The 20,707-nt window shown below is 42.7% G+C and overlaps 1 protein-coding gene across 2 annotated transcripts in view; it reads right to left on the bottom strand.

Moving 5' to 3' along the window:
- Nucleotides 1-17,196, bottom strand: part of LOC134207749 (nuclear factor of activated T-cells 5) — a 263,107-nt gene extending 245,911 nt beyond the window's left edge. The window contains exon 1 of one of the 2 annotated variants that reach the window (XM_062683613.1): nt 17,026-17,196. The gene's annotated coding sequence lies outside the window, so the exon portion shown is untranslated. The remainder of the gene's footprint in view (nt 1-17,025) is intronic. The other variant, XM_062683615.1, reaches the window with a different exon arrangement.
- Between the last annotated feature and the right edge of the window lie 3,511 nt (nt 17,197-20,707).

Below are 20,707 nucleotides of genomic sequence, written 5' to 3'. Positions count from 1 at the left end.
ATTAAAATAACTTACCTTGAGCCATATAGATTATCGCGTAAAAGCAAAAAATCACATTCGTTATAATTTTTAACAAGAAAAGCACAATTTATGAAGATGAAGTGTTTTGATTTTGAAATCTCACCTGCATAACCCTCGGTAAATATGTATACTAAGATCAACAGCATACGCTTTGCCTACTACGATTCTTAATCGATATGTTGTGGCAAAGATTTGCAGTAGACACGTTACCGTGCATCGATTATTAACATAAACTATAATTGGGTTTTTAGGGGTATATATGTTTTATTCTGAATCTGCATAAAAACTGAGCCTGATCCCAATTTTTCAGAATTTTTGGAGCCCCGGAACTATTTTTAATTTGCATTTTAAATTTATATGGGACTAAAAAATTGTTGACCCATGCAGCAACTGTCATTCTATGAATGTTAGTATCATTCTATCGATTGAAATGGCTTATTGTTTGCTGTAAATAAAAGGTTTACAAACAAAATAAAAATTTGTTGGAGATCAGCTTAGCATGCTCTTTATGTTAGACTATAAAAAATCTCATATTTTTCTTTGCAAAACAACCCAATTGAACATCCTAGTAGTAGGACTGAATTTCTCGTAAACAAATATATATGACTAAAAATGTCAATCATGTTATGCGTTTAGATTACAATGTTTAATCTTCATCCGATGATTTGTAGCTCAATGTGTTTTGTTACTCTTGTTACTAATATGGTTCCTTTATCTTAATATGATAGTTTAATGTTTCGAATTCAATAACTTCCCTAACTCTATGATACTTTTATACCAAGTTACAGTAAAAACAACTCAAGCATGGACCACAACCATAATGAGTTGTGTAAATCAGTTAGTTCTGTCGCGTGTGATTAGATTTTTTACAATTTTTACAAATCAATGAAATTTTACAATTTTTACTATACCTCAGCAATTTGAAGACATAGAGCTTAGGTGTCTTCGGCAGCTACAGTTATTATTTACGTTCTACAACTTTGCCTATTACCATCCAAGAGCTGAAAGCCTCTTTAATAAAGAAGAAGAAGAAGAACTTTGCCTAAGACACCAAAGCTCTAAAACGTAAAACAAAAAAATTGTATCGCAGCGTCACGTATGCGGCGAAAATTTGAACTAATTCTCGACGCTGAGCTATATATTTTTTTCAAAACACGACACTCTTCCGAAGACACCAACTCAAAATTACGCATCACCTAAGCTCCAAGGCATTTTGTCGGGCTAGCTCCGCCCCGTGACCCAGTGTGGACTGGTATGACGGCGAATGTGAGCAGTTAGTTGACGAAAAGAATGCAGCATAGGCGAAATTACTGCAACACCGCACGAAGGCGAACGAGGCGCGAAACAAACGGGCGCGGAACAGACAAAACTCGATTTTCCGGAGGAAAAAGCGCCAGCAGAAAGATCACAGTGAAGAGACTGTACCGTGCTAATTCTATGAGATTCTATGAGAAATTGAACCGTTCACGTAAGGGACACGTGCCACAGCCTGATATGTGTAAGGACATAAACGGGAACCTTCTTACGAACGAGCGTGAGGTGATCCAAAGGTGGCGGCAGCACTACGAAGAACACCTGGATGGCGATGTGGCAGACGAAAATGGCGGTATAGTGATGGACTTGGGAGAACGCGCGCAGGACATAATTTTACCGGCTACAGATCTCCAGGAAATCCAGGAGGAGTTTGGCCGGCTGAAGAACAACAAAGCCCCTGGGGTTGACCAACTACCAGGAGAGCTATTTAAACACGGTGGTGAGGCACTGGCTAGAGCGCTGCACTGGGTCATTACCACGAATGGGGAGGAGGAAGTTTTGCCGCAGAAGTGGATGGAAGGTGTCGTGTGTCCCGTCTACAAAAAGGGCGATAAGCTGGTCGATCGGGACCAGCCATGGCAGCTAATGCACGAACACGGATTTCCGGATAAACTGACACGGTTGATCAAAGCGACGATGGATCCGGTGATGGGGCATTTTAGAGTCCATTTGAAACGCGCAGAGGTTTAGGCAAGCTGATGGTCTTTCGTGTCTGCTATTCAACATTGCTTTGGAAGGGGTAATACAAAGAGCAGAGATTAACACGAGTGGTACAATTTTCAATAAGTCCGTCCAGCTCTTTGGCTTCGTCAACGACATAGATATTATGGCACGTAACTTTGAGAAGATGGAGGAAGCTTACATCAGACTGAAGAGAGAAGCTAAGCGGATCGGACTAGTCATCAACACGTCGAAGACGAAGTACATGATAGAAAGAGGTTCAAGAGAAGACAATGTGAGCCACCCACCGCGAGTTTGCATCGGTGGTGACGAAATCGAGGTGGTAGAAGAATTTGTGTACTTGGGCTCACTGGTGACTGCCGAAAATGATACCAGCAGAGATATTCGGAGACGCAAAGTTGCTGGAAATCGTACGTACTTTGGACTCCACGATCGAATAGAGTTCGCCGCCGTACCAAACTGACAATCTACAAAACGCTCATTAGACCCGTAGTCCTCTACAGACACGAGACCTGGACGATGCTCGCGGAGGACCAACGCGCGTCCTTGGAGTTTTCGAAAGAAAAGTGCTGCGTACCATCTATGGCGGGGTGCAGGAGGCGAATGAACCACGAGTTGCACATCGTTCACACCGTGAAAATCGGACGACTACGGTGGGCCGGGCACGTAGCCAGAATGTCGGACACTAACCCGGTGAAAATGGTTCTCGACAACGATCCGCCGGGCACAAGAAGGCGAGGTGCGCAGCGGGCAAGGCGGATCGATCAGATGGAAGATGACTAGCGGACTTCCACTTCGGCCTTAGTCTGAATAAATAATAAATATTGCCCTTCACTCGCTTCTAAATGGACTTCTATAAAACATTCTTCGTGCCTGCCGTATCTTAACGGAACTATCAAATCTATACTTTCGCCTCTAATTCTATCATGAACATGAACGTCTAAGTTTGGAAGATGATATTAGCATTTCCATATCATTGTAAATCGTTTAACTTCTCATAGCAGTAATATTTTCATATTATTAATAGTGAACAATACATTGCTTCTTTCTATTTACTGTTTTCCGTTGCGGGAGCGCATCTCTATTATGTCCCTCTAGACAATCCTCACTTTCCTTGCAGCTACTTATTTGCAAAGACGGTAGCTACAGGAGGTCCTAACAAATGGTTTGGGACCTTAAGAATGGGAATTCAACAGCGCTTTCTTGGAGTCATGCCAAAAAATTCGAGAAAGCACTGTTGAATTCTCATTCCTAAGGTCTCAAACGATACGTTAGAACCTCCTGTAGCCTACAGTGAGATTCGTTCACCTTAGATTGGGGCTTGAACTTTAGCCTCCAAAATTTAGTAGTTAGCCTCAAAACTTGCATGCAAGTTGGTTCAGAAAATCTTAATTTCGTAAATTTGGAGGCTAAATGGAGGCTAACTACAAATTGCTGTTTTAATTTGCGATATTTGTCCCCAAAGTATGCGAAAGTACAATGGTTGTTACGTGAACTATGAAATCATGGGCAGTATGAGGCTATGGTATTTTGGTAAAACTCAGAGGACGGAATGACAGAAAATTAGTTATGAGGCTTTCCTTAAATGTTAGCATTCACCCGGTATAAGGCGAAATGTCACGTGTTGCTTCCTTCAACTGTTCGCATTTGTCCGGTATAAGGCAAAAACTGCTTTGGACAGGCGAGAACAGACCTTTTTTTCCCTACATTCAAAATTGGCTCCTCGGGTTTTGGCTCACTTTTAGTTTTAAATAAAGCATCAAGATTTGCTTTTATTTAGTATCCCAGTTATTTTTCAGTTCAATAATTTGTTTGTTGATTATAACAAGTATCATCTTTCGTTTCTGGGGGTCCAAGACCAGACGGGTTAAGACTAGACAACATTCAATGCCTATCGACATACAATTAGCCGTCAAACATAATGACGCTGCTGGTCACCGATTGACCGACCGATAGAGATTCACCACAAGATGTATCGATCATTATATTGAGCTCTATGGGAAGCCACGGTGACAACCAGTGCAAAACAAATAATTTGCGTCAATCCATTGACCGGCCGAGAAGTCGCGTGGGCACATATCTCGACTATCTAAGCTCGGCCTTAGTCTTATCTTGTATCAATAGATAATACCTTTCAGTTGGCTCTAACGGTATGAGTCTTAACAGTCTTCAAGCGTCAGTTTTCAAAGCGACGTATCTAACAATTATTGAGGTCAGAGAAAAATGTCTCAATGTTTTTATTACGGAAAAGTTCAGTTAACAATCCTTATGTTAAGACTCGACCGATTTGAATACTATCGAGATGAATCGATATGGAACTTGTCTTCAAGATACGTCTGATTGAAAAGTAATGCGTTCAACCGAGATGCATTGTTCGTTCGGCGCGAAACCGGTATTATCTGTTGGCCGCTGACACAGCCCAAATGGCGTCACAGAGTGATCGGATTGTTTGTTTGGTTGATTGGAATCCGTCGTCCAGCACCCGGGATTCGACGACCATGACTTGTACCGAACAGTCCAGTGGACTACGTGCCGATGAGCGATTGATATTGATGATAACACATCCGATAGCATCCGCCGACCGAGCGGGGCTGGATGGATGAACAATAAACCAGCAAAAAAAAAACGAAACCAGTTCACAGGACGTGTACCTGGGGCTCATATTTCGCTGTAGGATTATAACACCGATTACGGAACGTTCGATAAGGAGGAGTGCTTTGAAAGCTTCGAAACCAGTTTGTTAGATGCCGATAATTGACAGCGTACGATGTTGTTAAGCGTATTAAGCTTTTGAATTATGCAAGCTTTGCTTCATCTTGTGTTACACGCGAAAGCTTGCTTAAATAGCTTGATTTATGCGATGTGGTCAATTAAACAATAGTAGAAACGAAATGAATTTTGCACCAGTTTCGGTACAAGCAATACATATCGCGGGTACTTATTCAAAAGGACGTATGTGATTTTGTAACCAAAGATTCAAACATCAATTATTTGTCCAATCTGATGGCACTGCCACGCAAACCATCACCACAGACAGGTAGGGCGAGGGCTTTGGCTACCTGTTGGTGGCTAGAGGTGTGCGCCGCCGCCGACATTTTTGCATTGGCGCGCCGCCGTTTAAAATTTGTCACGCCGCTGATCTGCAATTTTCCACGCCGATTTAAATTTCAAGAAGATTCAGTGGAATTGTAGAATTTCCTGATTGATCCCTCCAACAACACGTTGAAACTTCAGGGAATTCATCGTGAAAGCGATAAATTCGACGACTTCTATCACTTTTCATGTCATGATTCTTGTTTGAAGTACATCATAGATGCAGTTCAAACATAGAAGCGGTCAGGCCTACTGTGCAGTGTTGTCAAAAAAGACTGTAGATATACAAAAAAAACCAAGAACTCAACGTAAACTAACTAAGAAAACCAAGAAAAAACTCGTGTGAAATTGCGAATGATTTCCCGTTGAAATCCAAAGAATTTCTCGTTGAAATTGAAGGTTTGAACGAAAAAGGGTCGTTCGGCAAAAAGCCATTTGGCCGAAAACCACAAGGCTGAAAGTTGTTTGACCGAATAGACCAGCGGTTCTCAACCTTTTTCTTGAGAGGTACCCCTTCGAACTATTGCATTAATTGAGGTACCCCCTCTTGAAAGAATAATTCTGAACACTTTGAAGGGAGACTTCCGAGCCTCTTGAAAGGACCTTCTGAATCTCTTGAAAGTAGGCTTCCGCGCCTCTTGATAATAGGTTTTTGTGCCTCTTGTAGAGGCTTCCAAGCATCTTTAATGTAAAATACTTGAAAGGATCTTTCTTTTGAAAGAAATCTTTAGAACCCTTTGAAATGTGCCTTCCGAACTTTTTGAAGGAGGCTTCCGAGCATTTTAAAAGTAGGTATGCGGGCCTCTTAAAACGATGCTTTCGGATCCCTTGAAAGGAGGCTTCCAAGCCTTTTGTAAAGAGCTTTCTGATCCGTTTGAAAAGAACATTTCGAATCTTTTGAAAGGAGCCTTCTTAGCTTTTTGAAAGAAAGCTTCCAACCCTCTTGAAAGGAGTTTTCCAAACCTCTTGGAAGGAGGGTTTCAGGCCTCTTAAAACGAGGCTTCTGGGCTTCTTGAAAGCAGTGTCTTTAAATGAAGCTCTCTTTTAGAAAGGCTTCCTAACCTCTTCAATGGCAACTCTCGATCCACTTATAAATGACGCTTCATTTACATCTTGGAAGAACGCTTCTGAACCTTTTGAAAACACGCTACCAAGCCTCTTGAAAGTAGAATTCCGAGCCTTTTGAAGGAAGACTTTCAAGCCTCTTGAAAGTATGGTTCCTATCCTTTCGAAAGGAACCTTCCGAGCCTATTGAAAGGACGCTTCCGGGCCGCTTGGAAGAAGTCTTCTAGGCCTCTTGAATGGAGGCTTTCAGGCCTCTTGAAAGGAGGCTTCCAGGCCTCTTGAAAGGAGGCTTCCAGGCCTCTTGAAAGGAGGCTTCCAAGCCTCTTGAAAGGAGGCTTCCAAGCCTCTTGAAAGGAGGCTTCCAAGCCTCTTGAAAGGAGGCTTCCAAGCCTCTTGAAAGGAGGCTTCCAAGCCTCTTGAAAGGAGGCTTCCAAGCCTCTTGAAAGGAGGCTTCCAAGCCTCTTGAAAGGAGGCTTCCAAGCCTCTTGAAAGAAGGCTTCCAAGCCTCTTGAAAGGAGGCTTCCAAGCCTTTTAAAATGAGGCTTCCAAGAAAATGCTAATAGGAGGCTTTCAGGCCTCTTGAAAGGAGGCTTCCAGGCCTCTTGAAAGGAGGCTTCCAGGCCTCTTGAAAGGAGGCTTCCAGGCCTCTTGAAAGGAGGCTTCCAGGCCTCTTGAAGGGAGGCTTCCAGGCCTCTTGAAGGGAGGCTTCCAGGCCTCTTGAAAGGAGGCTTCCAGGCCTCTTGAAAGGAGGCTTCCAGGCCTCTTGAAAGGAGGCTTCCAGGCCTCTTGAAAGGAGGCTTCCAGGCCTCTTGAAAGGAGGCTTCCAGGCCTCTTGAAAGGAGGCTTCCAGGCCTCTTGAAAGGAGGCTTCCAGGCCTCTGGAAAGGAGGCTTCCAGGCCTCTGGAAAGGAGGCTTCCAGGCCTCTTGAAAGGAGGCTTCTAGGCCTCTTGAAAGGAGGCTTCTAGGCCTCTTGAAAGGAGGCTTCCAGGCCTCTTGAAAGGAGGCTTCCAGGCCTCTTGAAAGGAGGCTTCCAGGCCTCTTGAAAGGAGGCTTCCAGGCCTCTTGAAAGGAGGCTTCCAGGTCTCTTGAAAGGAGGCTTCCAGGCCTCTTGAAAGGAGGCTTCCAGGCCTCTTGAAAGGAGGCTTCCAGGCCTCTTGAAAGGAGGCTTCCAGGCCTCTTGAAAGGAGGCTTCCAGGCCTCTTGAAAGGAGGCTTCCAGGCCTCTTGAAAGGAGGCTTCCAGGCCTCTTGAAAGGAGGCTTTTAGGCCTCTTGAAAGGAGGCTTCCAGGCCTATTGAAAGGAGGCTTCCAGGCCTCTTGAAAGGAGGCTTCCAGGCCTCTTGAAAGGAGGCTTCCAGGCCTCTTGAAAGGAGGCTTTCAGGCCTCTTGAAAGGAGGCTTTCAGGCCTCTTGAAAGGAGGCTTTCAGGCCTCTTGAAAGGAGGCTTTCAGGCCTCTTGAAAGGAGGCTTTCAGGCCTCTTGAAAGGAGGCTTCCAAGCATCCAAAGCTTTTAAAAAAGGCTTCTGAACATCTTGAAAGGAGTTCTCCAAGTACCTTGTAAGGAGGCCTTCAAGCTGCTTGGAAAAAGGCTGTGCTGGTTGTGGAGGGCAGTATTCTATTGGATTGACCAATCGTCATACATATTATGTACAAAACAAAGTTTGTAAAAAATACACGATTAGCAAAACCTTATCTATGGATTTCGATTGGAACTCAAGACAAAAATTTTCATAACGGCTTATCTGCTTTTGTAAACAAAGATTCAACGTCGATTTGACGAATCTGATTGCATCTGATGCAAATCAACGCCATCAACAGGTAGCCGAAACCTTCATCTACCTATTGATAGCGTTGTTTTGCGTGGGAGTGCTCTCAGATTCGTCAAATCGACGTTCGAATACTTGTTTACAAAAGCAGATAAGTCGTTTTGAAAATTTTGTCATGAATTGTAATTCGTCCGCCATTACTAATCTTTGTTCGAGGTACCCCCTAGGGCTAGTAAAGGTACCCCAGGTTGAGAACCGCTGGAATAGACCATTTGGTAGAAGACTAAGTAGCCTAAAGTTATTTGGCCGAAAATGTCATTTGTCATTCAGTTCATTTGCCAAAAAATATCGGTTGCCCGACTAGCTCAATTAGCCGATAATGTCGTTAAGCTGAATTGGTCATTTTGGATATGTTCAAGACATCAACGGAAGAATCTTTTGAATTGCGTCGGAAAAATCCGATCAACTTCCCTAGAAGTTGCCGTATGTGCCCCCAATTAATTTCGAGTCTGTTATGACTTCCGAAAAGCAGATTACTCCGCGCTGAATGAAATGCTACTTGCAGTTGACTGCGGTCGCATCAATTCATGTTATTGCGTTGACGATGCCGTGGATTTTTTCACCGATGCTAATGATCGTGCATTTGCTACTCATGTTTCGATTGTTGGACCTATACGAAAGCCCGCATGGTCCAACAACAGATTATGAACACTTAAACGCCATCGTTCCTCTGCACTTCGTAGATATACTGCAATTATCGTTCCACAAGCAGCAGTTCAATATTGTTAGCAGTGCGTACAGAAGTTATAACCAGTTTTTGGTATTCTCGATTGCAAGTTGTTCCAAATTTCTACAGAAAAATATTCGGAATATCCGCATGAAAGTTCCTGTTGAGTACTTTTCAAAAAAATCCTTCATAATTGTCTGACTGACGAACTGAATGAAGGGATGCTTTAACATTAACCCTTAAAAGACCGGGGCGACAGTCACCTCCTTCAAAGTCAAAGTCACGGTCGTCAGATCTAAAATCAAGCAGAAACGCAAAGGTTGTTTTAAATCAAGCTCAGGTCATCTTGCCTAGTTCAAAGAAATCAAATGACTTATTGAAAGAAATTCTGCGGGCCTCAAAACGACATTCTAGAATGCGCGAAATGTTCTGAAGTTCGGCTCATAAGATCTACGCAACAACGGCCTCAAAAATGTTTTCGGCAGCTATCAAAACCCTTCCCAACAGATCCTTGGATACCTGCCAAAAAACGTTATACCAATCTATCTGCATTCCAATACACTGAAGGCCATCCAAAACGTCCTTGAATTCAGGTCGTCAGATCTACAATCAAGTAGAAGCGCAATGCTTGACCTGCCCAATTCAAAGAAATCAAATGACTTACTGAAAAATTTTCTGCTGGGGAGGATGACCTGAGCTTGATTGAAACAACCATTGCGCTTCTGCTTGATTGTAGATCTGACGACCTGAACTCAAGAACGTTATGAATGGCCTTCAGCGTATTCAAATGCAGATAGATTGGTATTACGTTTCTTGGCAGGTATCTAAGGATCTGTTGGGAAGGGTTTTCATAGCTGCCGAAAACATTTTCGAGGCCGTTGTTGCGTAGATCTTACGAGCCGAACTTCAGAACATTTTGCGCATTCTAGAATGTCACAATGGGGCTCGCATTAGTCAAAAGAAAGCCCTACTAATCCCCTTTGAGAAAAGTCCGGGCTCATGAAATTTGGTCAACGCTTTACTGAGAACGAGTACTTTGAAGGAGGTGACTGTCGTCCCGGCCTTCTAAGGGTTAACTTTCTCAATCTAAATTAATTAAGACGACTAGTTTGGCAGCGCCAACGTTAACACACAAAATTCTTCGGAATATCTGCGGGAGACACTTTGGAATTTTCATGAGAAATTTTACGGTTTTTTTTTTAGTTTCCGCGGAAGATTGTTCAAAATGTAGAATTTGAAAAAATATCGAAATTTTTAAGGATTTTCCTTGAATTTCTACAGTAAATTCTTTGTATTGTCTATAAACAAATCTTAGGAAATCCGATTGGCCGAAAGCAGTAAACGGCCGAGCTGGTAATTTGGCCGCGAAAGCCGTTTGCCCTAACATGTCTTCTGGCCGAAACGGTCGTTAGGCTGCAGAATTCATTAGACGAAAATGCCTTTTGGTCATTTGGTCACCAAATGTCAATTATCGAATGGATAACATGGTCAAATATTACCACTCCTTTGGAGCAATGGTCAAATGACTGTTGAACAAAATTCCGTAACCTTTCTAACTTTTTAAGTCGATACTGCCCTTTAAGCCAATAGTCATCTAGCCAAATTCCATTCAGCCGAGCCGCACTGAACGTTGTCGTTTATCTGAAACTGTTATCAGGTCGAAAATGGTTTGCCAAACAAAATCATGAATGAATCAATAAGGTCGAAACTCAGATATGGTAAAATTCAAGTAACTGGGCTCTGGTCAAATTTTCAGCAAAACCGATTCACGGACGGGCAATCAAATTCTAGAGCTCCAAAATTGACCATTTTGTTTGATAAACGGCAAGTGTCAAAATTGGAACAGCGCATTTGCTGTCAAATCGGTTGTTCCAATCGAACCTATTTCCTAGGTTTATGATATTTTAGGCAGCAAAAAGTCCTAAAAGCATATAATCAACACTATCTATTCATCCATAACCTTAATTGCATCGAAAACATGCAAAAATGTGTCGAAATCGTTAAAATAAAATTTTAAGTCTATTTTCATTTTTTTCTCCGGAATAGATAAGTTAATAATAGATTAATAGATAATAATAGATTCTGCATTTACTTGTCATTTATAGACCCTTTGTTTACGGCATTTTTTGAAAGTAAACACGGGATAAGGGGAAATTTTCTCTCGCCGAGGTCGGGCCGATGACGGTTCGGAAAAAAATCCCGTTATCGGCCCGAAGTTGGAGAAGGCTTATCCCAGACAGAAAAAAACGAGTGGTTTGGCCGTTTTTTAGGGTGGACCTACACATATTTTGAAAATAAAACGTTGTAGACCCAATCAAAAATTAGTTTTTTTTAAAGTAATTTAATTGAAGATGCAGAACATTTTTATACTATTAGTAGCTATTAGTGGATGCTATCGAAGGGAGTTAAAATTGAATTTGTTTACTTTTCATTGTAGGCCCTACCCTAGCAGCACAATCAAGTCCGATTTGGTTGCAGCAACTTAAATGTGACTAAATTTGGTTGCATATGAGTCACAGAAACTTTTGTGCAACATGTGTGCTGCTCGGGTAATCAATTGTTAAGCGACAAGTGTGAAATGGTTTGAAAGGTGTTGAAGTATGCGAGGACCGTTTGAGAATAATTAAATTATCGAAACGTCCATCTTTGCCGTACATTTTTTCTGGGGAAGGCTCGGGCAGTGAATGAAAGTCACTGTTACCGAGACTGGCATAAACGGAGGCAACGATTCGCATATTTATGATTCGGCTAATACTCAATTAGTTCTAGCGATCGATGTTTATCATTTGGAGAATCATCGATGGTCGTGTATGGTTTGTACACATTGTACCGAAGCTTTCCCATCTGCTTTCACACACATGCTGCTCCCTTCTTCTAAAATGGCCCATTCTGTAAAACAACTATTTCGGCGAAACGGCATTTAGCGCTGATTCGACCAAACGACCATTTTGGTCAAACGACCTGTTAGGGAAAACGACTTTTCGGCCAAATTACCAGTTCGGCCGTTTTCTGCTTTCAGCCAATGGAATTTCCCATGAATTTCTTATTATTTTTTACATGTTTACGTTTCAGTTAGCCGTTCGATAACTGCAACGCATTCAAGCCATCAACCGGTTGTCTTGTCAGTCGACGTCAGATGCAATTGTAAACGTGGCATACAACTGACAGCGAACTGAATCCCAATGAGTATCATATCAGATGATTGTAAACAAAATAAATCTACCATAAATTTTACTTTGAGATGTTGGCGCAAAACATGGCGTCGTACCACCCACCTGAGTAAATATTCACTAGGGTGGGTAAAAAAAATCGATTTTACTCCACGACGCTTATCTGATTCTGTGTCATGTTCTGAGTGTTCTTCGAAAAGTTGAGCTCATTTGGATAAAAACTGATTTAGTACAATCCATTTAAAGTTTGTATATGTTCAAAATTAGTATGGGGAAATACAAAGATTCAAACGTGTATTTGTCCAATCTGATGACACTCCCACGCAAACTATCACCACAGACAGGTTGGGGAAGCCTTCGGCTACCTGTTGGTGGTGTTGGTTTGCGTGGGAGTGTCATCAGATTGGACAAATTCACGTTTGAATCTTTATTTACAAAATCACATACGTCCTTTTGAATAAGTACACGAGATTTATTAAACCACCATAATATTAACAACAGTCGATCATTCACAAATAAATAACGCCAACATTGACACTTTTCGATCCCCATCTAGGGATCCCTACCCCCTCCACCTCCTCGTAACGTGTTTTGTTCGGACGGTTTCTAGGATTTGTTTGAGCCGTGACGCTCTGGTAGACCCCCTCCAACACTCTCAAGCGTTATATCATTTATGAATGGGCCCTAGAGTGAGCGTGAGTATTTAGATTGTCTTTTTTCCTTGAGCAAGGGTAAACGGAAATCTGCAAACAGACACCTGAGGAGGTAACTCAGGTAGTGTGGGGATGGGATCACCCGGCCCACTAAAACCAAAACATTTTCGCCAATCCGTATCCCCGGCCCGCAATTAAGCAATACATTAGGGGAGGACTATTGGACCAACGCACTCGACGTTATAACGCAACATCGACTTCAATGGTGGTAACCTCACCACTCGTCGATCGTAAGCTATGATAGTAACCTATCGGTCTGTATCATAAATCCGCAATGACCTCTATATCTACATACGGAGGTCCCCACAGCCCACCCGCAACGTTTTTGTTGTTGGGGTGCCACCAGCGCTGTAGTTTCGACATAATCTGTTGGGAGCTGTGTTCACCGCACTCCATATAACCTCTTCCCGACACATCCTCCCAACGAGGTTGTCCGGAGTTGTATCCATGCCGCTGACAAGCAGTATGGCATGGTGATCAACTTCGAATCGCGGGCATGCAAACATCACATGCTCTGCCAATTCTATCTCACCTACACATTCCGGGCACTCCGCAGAATCTGCGAACCCGAACCTATGCAGGAACTTTTTAAAGCAGCCATGTTCAGACAACACCTGCGATAGGTGGAAGATGACCTGACCATGCTTCCTACTAATCTTCCTAATTCGATACCTCTGGAATCAGTCTGTGGATCCAATGACCTTTGACTGCAGTATCCCATGCTTTTTGCCATTTGAGCAACGAAGCTGCTCTCTTGACACGTTGCACTTGCACCGAGTCCCTGTTGTTGAAGCACTTACTCGTACGGTGCGGCGGGTTAGTCCGATGAGTCATGCTTCGGGAACAAACCTTTAACGATCCTGGCTAACATCTCCAGGGATTTCTCAGGAGGTGTACTGTTGGTCCTAGCCATCACAATCCTGTATGCATCCCCCCATGGAGTATTATTGGCCATCCTACACAGCTCTTCAAAGCAGGCTCTCTTACTACATTTGATTTCGTAGTTCAGAGCTCTGCTCGCTGTTTGAAACAACCGGCGTCTTTCAAGCCTGTCCGCTTCGGTTCTAGCACGTCGCAACCTTCTTTTAGCTCTAAGACAGGTTCTGCGAAGATCGGCTATCGTGCTCGCCCACCAGTGCACCGGTTTGCGGTTGCCGGTTGGCATAGTCTTCCTGGGAATTGTCACGTCACATGCTCGTGTTAGGACATCGGATAACTCATCACCACTAAGGCCTAGAGTTCGATTTAGTGATAGTGACCGTAGTGATTTTTCCAGCAGTTCTGGGTCGAACAACTGCAAGGTACGCCATCCTTGTTCAGCTTTACTGACCCGCCTTGTGATTCTGTTGGGGGTATAGCTGACCATAAAACGTATTTCCTGATGGTCACTAGCAGTATACCCTTCGTGAACCCTCCATTCTGGCTCCACCGACCATCCCGCACTGCAGAGGCCACGCCATTCGGTTATCTGAACGTTGACGCTTGGCCCTCGTTCAGCAGGACTACGTTCAGTACCGCTAGAGACTCTAGCAAGATATGACCTCTAGCGTTAGTGAACCGACCTGCCACGCTCCTCTGTATCGTCTGCCCTTGGCAATCGGTGGGGCGACCTGTTAAGGCCACTTTGTCTGGCGAAGGGATCCACCCTTTCATCAGACGCTTCTCCCTCTCCACTCAAATTTGTTTTTTTTTTGGTTTGGTCGACATTTTGGTCCCACGAGTCGCGCGAGAAAATAGGTCCGCCACGCCAAAGCTCCGCAATAACGTGGTAAGGGAACGTTATACTATGGGGGGGTGCACAGGCACCCTATAGGCTCCGTTAGTGGCCTGCTATTTATTTCACCCTTCAGACCATGCATTCCCTTGGCACGGGTCGCTTGATACCAGGGGGAGAAGGCGGAGCACTGAATCCCTACCCCAACATGTGCGACATCTAGATTTGGTTCTAAAATGTAAACAACAGTGTTAATTCTCTACCACCTTTTTGTTATGGCGAGGCAATTTTTATGCACACATTTGTTTTCGATATTTTATCAAAATTAAACACTCAATCATGCAGCAATATAACGATGTGGAATGATTGAGATACCTGCTTGATTATAAGGACTCGAAAAAGAATTTATGTGCAGTAACTAACCAAATATAAAAATGTTCGCATTAACGATTGCGCCCTAACACTGATTCGCTTCGATGCAGAGTACACAAGCTTTGTTCGCCAGTGACATGCTTATGGGGCCCTTGCTTGATACCGTAGGATTAGGTGTTAAGGGACGTCATATTATTAGTTGCACTGAAGTGCTCCTGATAATGTGACCAAATTTACACCGCAACACACTGCTCAAAAGTATTCATATCCCCAGTGTAGCGGGATTTAAACAGTGGTGGAAATCTGTGAGCCTTACTCACAAAACGAGAAGTAGGCAATGCACAATACTCGCGAACATTTGTTTTGCCTTTTTCTTGCCTACCAACTACTCGCAGAGAAAACAAAAAAATGAGCCCCAAAAAAATGTTCGTGAAGCTTTGCGAGTGCCCAATGTTTCTCATGGATGTTCGAGCAAGAACACAATTGTTTATTATTATTGTGTTTATGTCAAGTCAAATTTATCCATTGTATTCGAAGTAACCGCAAAATACTCGCGACCGTGATTTTTACTCCCGAACAAAATATTGCCTTGCTTTTTGTCTTTACTCTGCCCGTACTCGCGAACAAAGCAAAAATGCAGGCAGTAGGTTCGCGCGAGTGTGGCATTTCTGGTAGGCCCAATTACACTTTTTTCTTACTCGTGAAGCGAGTATTTCCACCACTGGATTTAAATTGTCTGGTGGCTACCGTGTGCGAACCCAACATTAAGTATTCTTTCTTGAAATAAAGGCCGATGCTTACGAAGCGTTGTTTCAAGCTGGGTGGACGCGGCGTGCATCGTTCTCCCATCGTTCCCACACTTTACTGCCCTTGTTGAGCTGGGTGGGGCAGACAGAATCGATTGGCTGGTCAAACTGAAGCCAAAACTGCCTATTGTGCCGGAGCCAAACATTGAAGATTGTGATTATGTTCGTTTCAGATCCTTTATTGAGAAATATTGTTATTATTTGGGAAAAAAAAAATAAACATAAACTTAGTGTGAGTTTTGTATTCTTTGTAATAAACATTTTTACATTATATTTCGAGTGAAAATTAGTAGGAATTCAATTAACGAGTACTCGTTACTAGAGGCCTGAATTCAGGCCTCTACTCGTTACGAAATTTCACGAGATTCAACAACTGTAGCCTAGCGGTAAGACGCGCGGCTACAAAGCAAGACCATGCTGAGGGTGGCTGGGTTCGATTCCCGGTGCCGGTCTAGACAATTTTCAGATTGGAAATTGTCTCGACTTTCCTGGGCATAGAAGTATCATCGTGTTAGCCTCAATATATACGAATGCAAAAATGGTAATTTGGCTTAGAAACCTCGCAGTTAATAACTGTGGAAGTGTTTAATGAACACTAAGCTGTGAGGCGGCTCTGTCCCAGTGTGGGGATGTAATGCCATTAAGAAGAAGAAGAAGAAGTTGACTAAACCCCAGATTTGAATGAAAATGTACTTTTTTCTAACCGTGAGCTAGATAAGGAAAATGTTCCGATCTCCATCTCACTGTACATATTTTTAACTCATCGCTAAACAAAGAAATACGACACAAAATTCGTCGCTTCTTTTTGTCAACATGCGTGCTCACTGCTGAAAAAATCACAAAAATAATAAACAAACCAAATTCCTTACCATTGCTTTGTTTTTGATGAGATGGAAATAGGAGCTATGAGATGAAGTGGCGAACCGTTCCCTTATTTGTAAATAGTTTGTTTGAAATTTTACAAGCGTGTTCGAAGCAAAACATCGCTTTGGTAGTGTGTCGTAACGATTGTACAAACATTGCTGCATTCAGGTCGATGTACCTAACTGACCAACACAGTCAAAGCAAAGTACATAAATGCCGGCACATAAAACGAATCACAATGTTGGTGTATGTGCGACGTAAAAATAATAATAAATTCCCATACCAGTAGAAATTTCTCGTAATCGTTCCGTGATAATAATCACAATAATAATACCAGAGCATATCAAAACAACTTCGCTCAGCCATGCATGAGGAAATGCTGAGTGGCAGTCTTTGGATTTATGAAATCTTGTTTCTCTCCCCCGCCATGACCTGGGCCTCTCCCAGGCCATAACCAAAGAGCGTTTGCACAGTGAACCAGTTTCTTACCCCTCAGGGTAAGCAGAAGTCAAGGTGAAGAAAAAGTACATCGCCACTTAGCACAAGAACCCAGGATGCTTATATTACTTATGTATAACGCACCCTGCTCTTTTTTCTCCTCTCGTGTCCATTTACTGAAACCCGGGAGCGAACAATTTGATAACTTCCCCCATGCACGTCGAGACACGAACGAAGGCGTAAAATCCATAAAATCTTTTTGCAAATTAGCCATTGGAACTTACCTACGCGGGGCAGCGAATTGTTTTCTTCCGTGAGGAGCACTGACGCACGATCGAAAATAGCACAAAAACTCCCGAAAAAAGCAGCACAAACCACCGAAAATCACAAACTAATTATTTTCGAGCAGACAAAACGCGAGCAAAAACTAAACACTACTTTATTTCGAAGACGACGTAATTTCACTTTGAGTTTGACAGTCACTCACGTTTGATGGGTTGGCACTCACGATGACGCACACATTTGAAAGATTACACGCTTAACGCAAATTACACAGCCAAATGGCATTAGCGAAACAACTCACTTTACGGTTCCATTCACTCAAATCCGCCCTTGCGTGGAAGAAGCCAAAAATAAGTAAAATGCGAAAAAATCCGTTGAGTACTTTGCCTTCACTCCCGTGTTGAATTTTCACCCACTATGAAGTTTCGCCAACTCAAATTAATGTTATTTTCACTCACTCGAGACTATGGTGAAAACAACTCAAATTTGGCTTCTTCCACGGAACAGCACACGTTGGGTCGATGCAGCTCTCTTTGTTTATAATATCATTCATGAGAGGGAGTGAGAAAACTACCTAATATTGAGTTAAAAATTTGAACTTCGTACTCAAAGTTGAGTTCTTTAAACTTTGTTTTTAGGTTCTTTATTTTTTCTGTGTTGGCATTAGCTCTTTAAATCCGTCACACGGAAAAATCAAGGAAGCTGATTCCGGCCTAGAATGGTATTGCGATTCTTTTCTAAAATTAGCATACTGGCTCACCAGTTACGCGCCGGGTCCCATGCGCCGAGTTGTGCGCCATGCAAAAAGTAAACAAACCAATGCCAAACAGATGTGAGCTTTCGGTAAGCTTTTCCATATTCGCTTCTAAGGTATGCATCATATTGTCGTCCCATTACGAAAATATATTCTTTAGTGAAATTGTTCGAGGTTTAGTAGTTTTTTTTTGCTTTTCTCTCGCCTGCGTTGCGTTCGGTATATTGTTTAAGTGGATCTTAGTAGTGCAATTGTGTTTAATTTTTGATGGAATATTCTACACTTTAATTGAGTAAGTACCACAATATGACAAAATACCTTAACGGCGCACAACTAAGCGAGGCAGAGGTGAATGAGCAAAATGCTATAATATCTCGAGAATCACAATATTTCATTTCATTTATTTAGTCTACATCTAAACAGATATTGTCTATCCGGAATAAATTTATACCGCTTTTTATACCGAAGTTGGATTTTTCCCCAGATACAGGCAACTTTCCCAACTTCGGAAGTAGTGCGCTAGATTCGCCTAAAGATGCGCTAAACAACGCATCAATTAGTTTGACAAATAAAACTTCGGAAGAAAGTTCGGTTCGGAAGTCTCGACTTCCGAATTCTAACTTGGTGCTACGCCGACAATAACACTGAATCAACAATTTGACGCCACAATACACGGTTCGAGGCCGCATCTCTCCATCCTCGAATACGCCCCACGCTCGCCAAATCGTTCTGCACCTGGTCTGCCCATCTCGCTCGCTGCGCTCCACGCCGTCTCGTACCTGCCGGATCGGAAGCGAACACCATCTTTGCAGGGTTGCTGTCCGGCATTCTTGCAACATGTCCTGCCCATCGTACCCTTCCGGTTTTAGCTACCTTCTGGATACTGGGTTCGCCGTAGAGATGGGCGAGCTCATGGTTCATTCTTCGCCGCCACACACCGTCTTCTTGCACACCGCCAAAGATGGTCCTAAGCACCCGTCTCTCGAATAATCCGAGTGCTTGCAAGTCCTCCTCGAGCATTGTCCATGTTTCATATCCGTAGAGGACAACCGGTCTTATAAGCGTCTTGTACATGACACATTTGGTGCGGTGGCGAATCTTTTTTGACCGCAGTTTCTTCTGGAGTCCGACTTCCACAGATGATGCGCCTTCGTATTTCACGACTGACATTGTTATCGGCCGTTATCAAGAATCCGATGTATAGTGATCGTTCGCTAATGGGGGTACGACCTCACTCCAACTAACGAATGCCGTTCGCTAATTGGGGCGTTTTGACAAGCATTGGCCCTGACGAAAGCGAGAAAACAAAATGGGGGCCGGCTGATGCTTTTTTATTTCACCCAGCAAGGGATATAGGACGTCAATTTTAAAATGCTTACTTACTTGATACTTGATGGGCTACAGCTCTTCGATGAACCTACGCCGAATGGAGTATCCTTCTCCACTGGACTCGATCCTGGGCCAATCGCTTCCAGTCGCCCTGAACATTGAGCGCCCTCAGGTCCTCTTCAACTGCAAAAAGCCATCGTGTACGCGGCCTTCCACGAAGCCTGCGGCCTCTTCCGGGTTCTCTACTAAATATTATCTTCGCTTGTCGTTCTTCCGGCATACGAACAACGTGACCAGCCCACCGTAGTCTGCCGTGTTGTATAAGCTTAATAATATCCAGCCCTTTATACACCCCTTAAAATGCTTATTAAAGCGTTACGCATTTTAGCCTAAAATTGTTCACTTTTTTGGGTTAGAAATTTAATTTACTTTCATATAGGTAACACGAAAGTTGAATTATTTTAATTAAAAAAACATGTATAGATAAGGAGCCGAACATGTAGTTTTTCAAAATTCTAATCCTACGTATTAAAAAGTTTTCAACATGTCACTGTTAATAACATTTTAAAAGCATTTTAAAATATACTTCCTATACTTCACCATGTTGAAAAACAGTGATTTCACGCACACGTCCGTCGCCGCTAGATGGCAACAGCGCGGCTGCGTCAAAGCGAATCAATGTTGTTTACTTTTTGCATTGAACAAAGGAAAATTTTACGCGCCAGAAAATATCGATCCCGCCAAACACGGAAACAAAACGTCAACGCGTTTTTGACATCACATTCTGACGTTTAATTGCTTTTTAATTGGGTTTCGCCCCAATTAGCGAACCTCCAACTAAAAACTCCAAGGTCCAGCCCAATCGGGTTATACGCAAAGGTGACGTTGAACTACGTAGCTATGTGTAATGTACAGGTTTTCGACTCTTCCGTTCGATGAGACCAAAGCAAGCATTTTTCAAGCCCTGGGTGAATCTGTTTTCGTTGTTTATCCTGTGCTCCTAAGATTGAGTGAGTATTACGAACCTTGATGATGTATACAATTTTTAAAACCACATTTGAAAAGGATGATAAAAATAAAATTTTCAAATAATCGAGGATGAGAAACACTCTCAAGCGTATCACATATCCAAATTATCGATTGATAAAAACTTCGATTCGAAACATTGGTATATGCTACTTTTGAACTTATTTGCCTACATAACACAAAAACACAATGCCAATCATCCGATTCCGATTGAACTGCATTGTTCACATTAAATTGTTATTAGTTAAGTTTACATTAATATGAATCGATTCCAAAATATGGAAAGTTGTCGCCGATAACAACTCGCCTACGTTCCACACCTGAGAAGTTATCAAATGATAATTACAATAATTATCGTATGAGAATGATTCTGCACAACCCTGGCTTATAGTGTACCGCTACAATCGTAACCGACGCAAACTGGAGCAGATAGTTAGACTAAGCACCCGTCACTAAGTCTGTCTAAACACCCCGTGGCTCATTACAGAAAAGCCCATCGTGAAAGCTGAACTGCCAACGGCGTTTGAAGGTCACCCTTTGGAGGAAGACAGAGTAGACGCGTCAAAGAAATTTGA

This window comes from Armigeres subalbatus, chromosome 1 (genome assembly GCF_024139115.2).
Source record: "Armigeres subalbatus isolate Guangzhou_Male chromosome 1, GZ_Asu_2, whole genome shotgun sequence".
Lineage (NCBI taxonomy): Eukaryota > Metazoa > Arthropoda > Insecta > Diptera > Culicidae > Armigeres > Armigeres subalbatus.
Note: the sequence above shows the minus strand (reverse complement) of the source record. Positions and strands in the feature narration are given on the sequence as shown.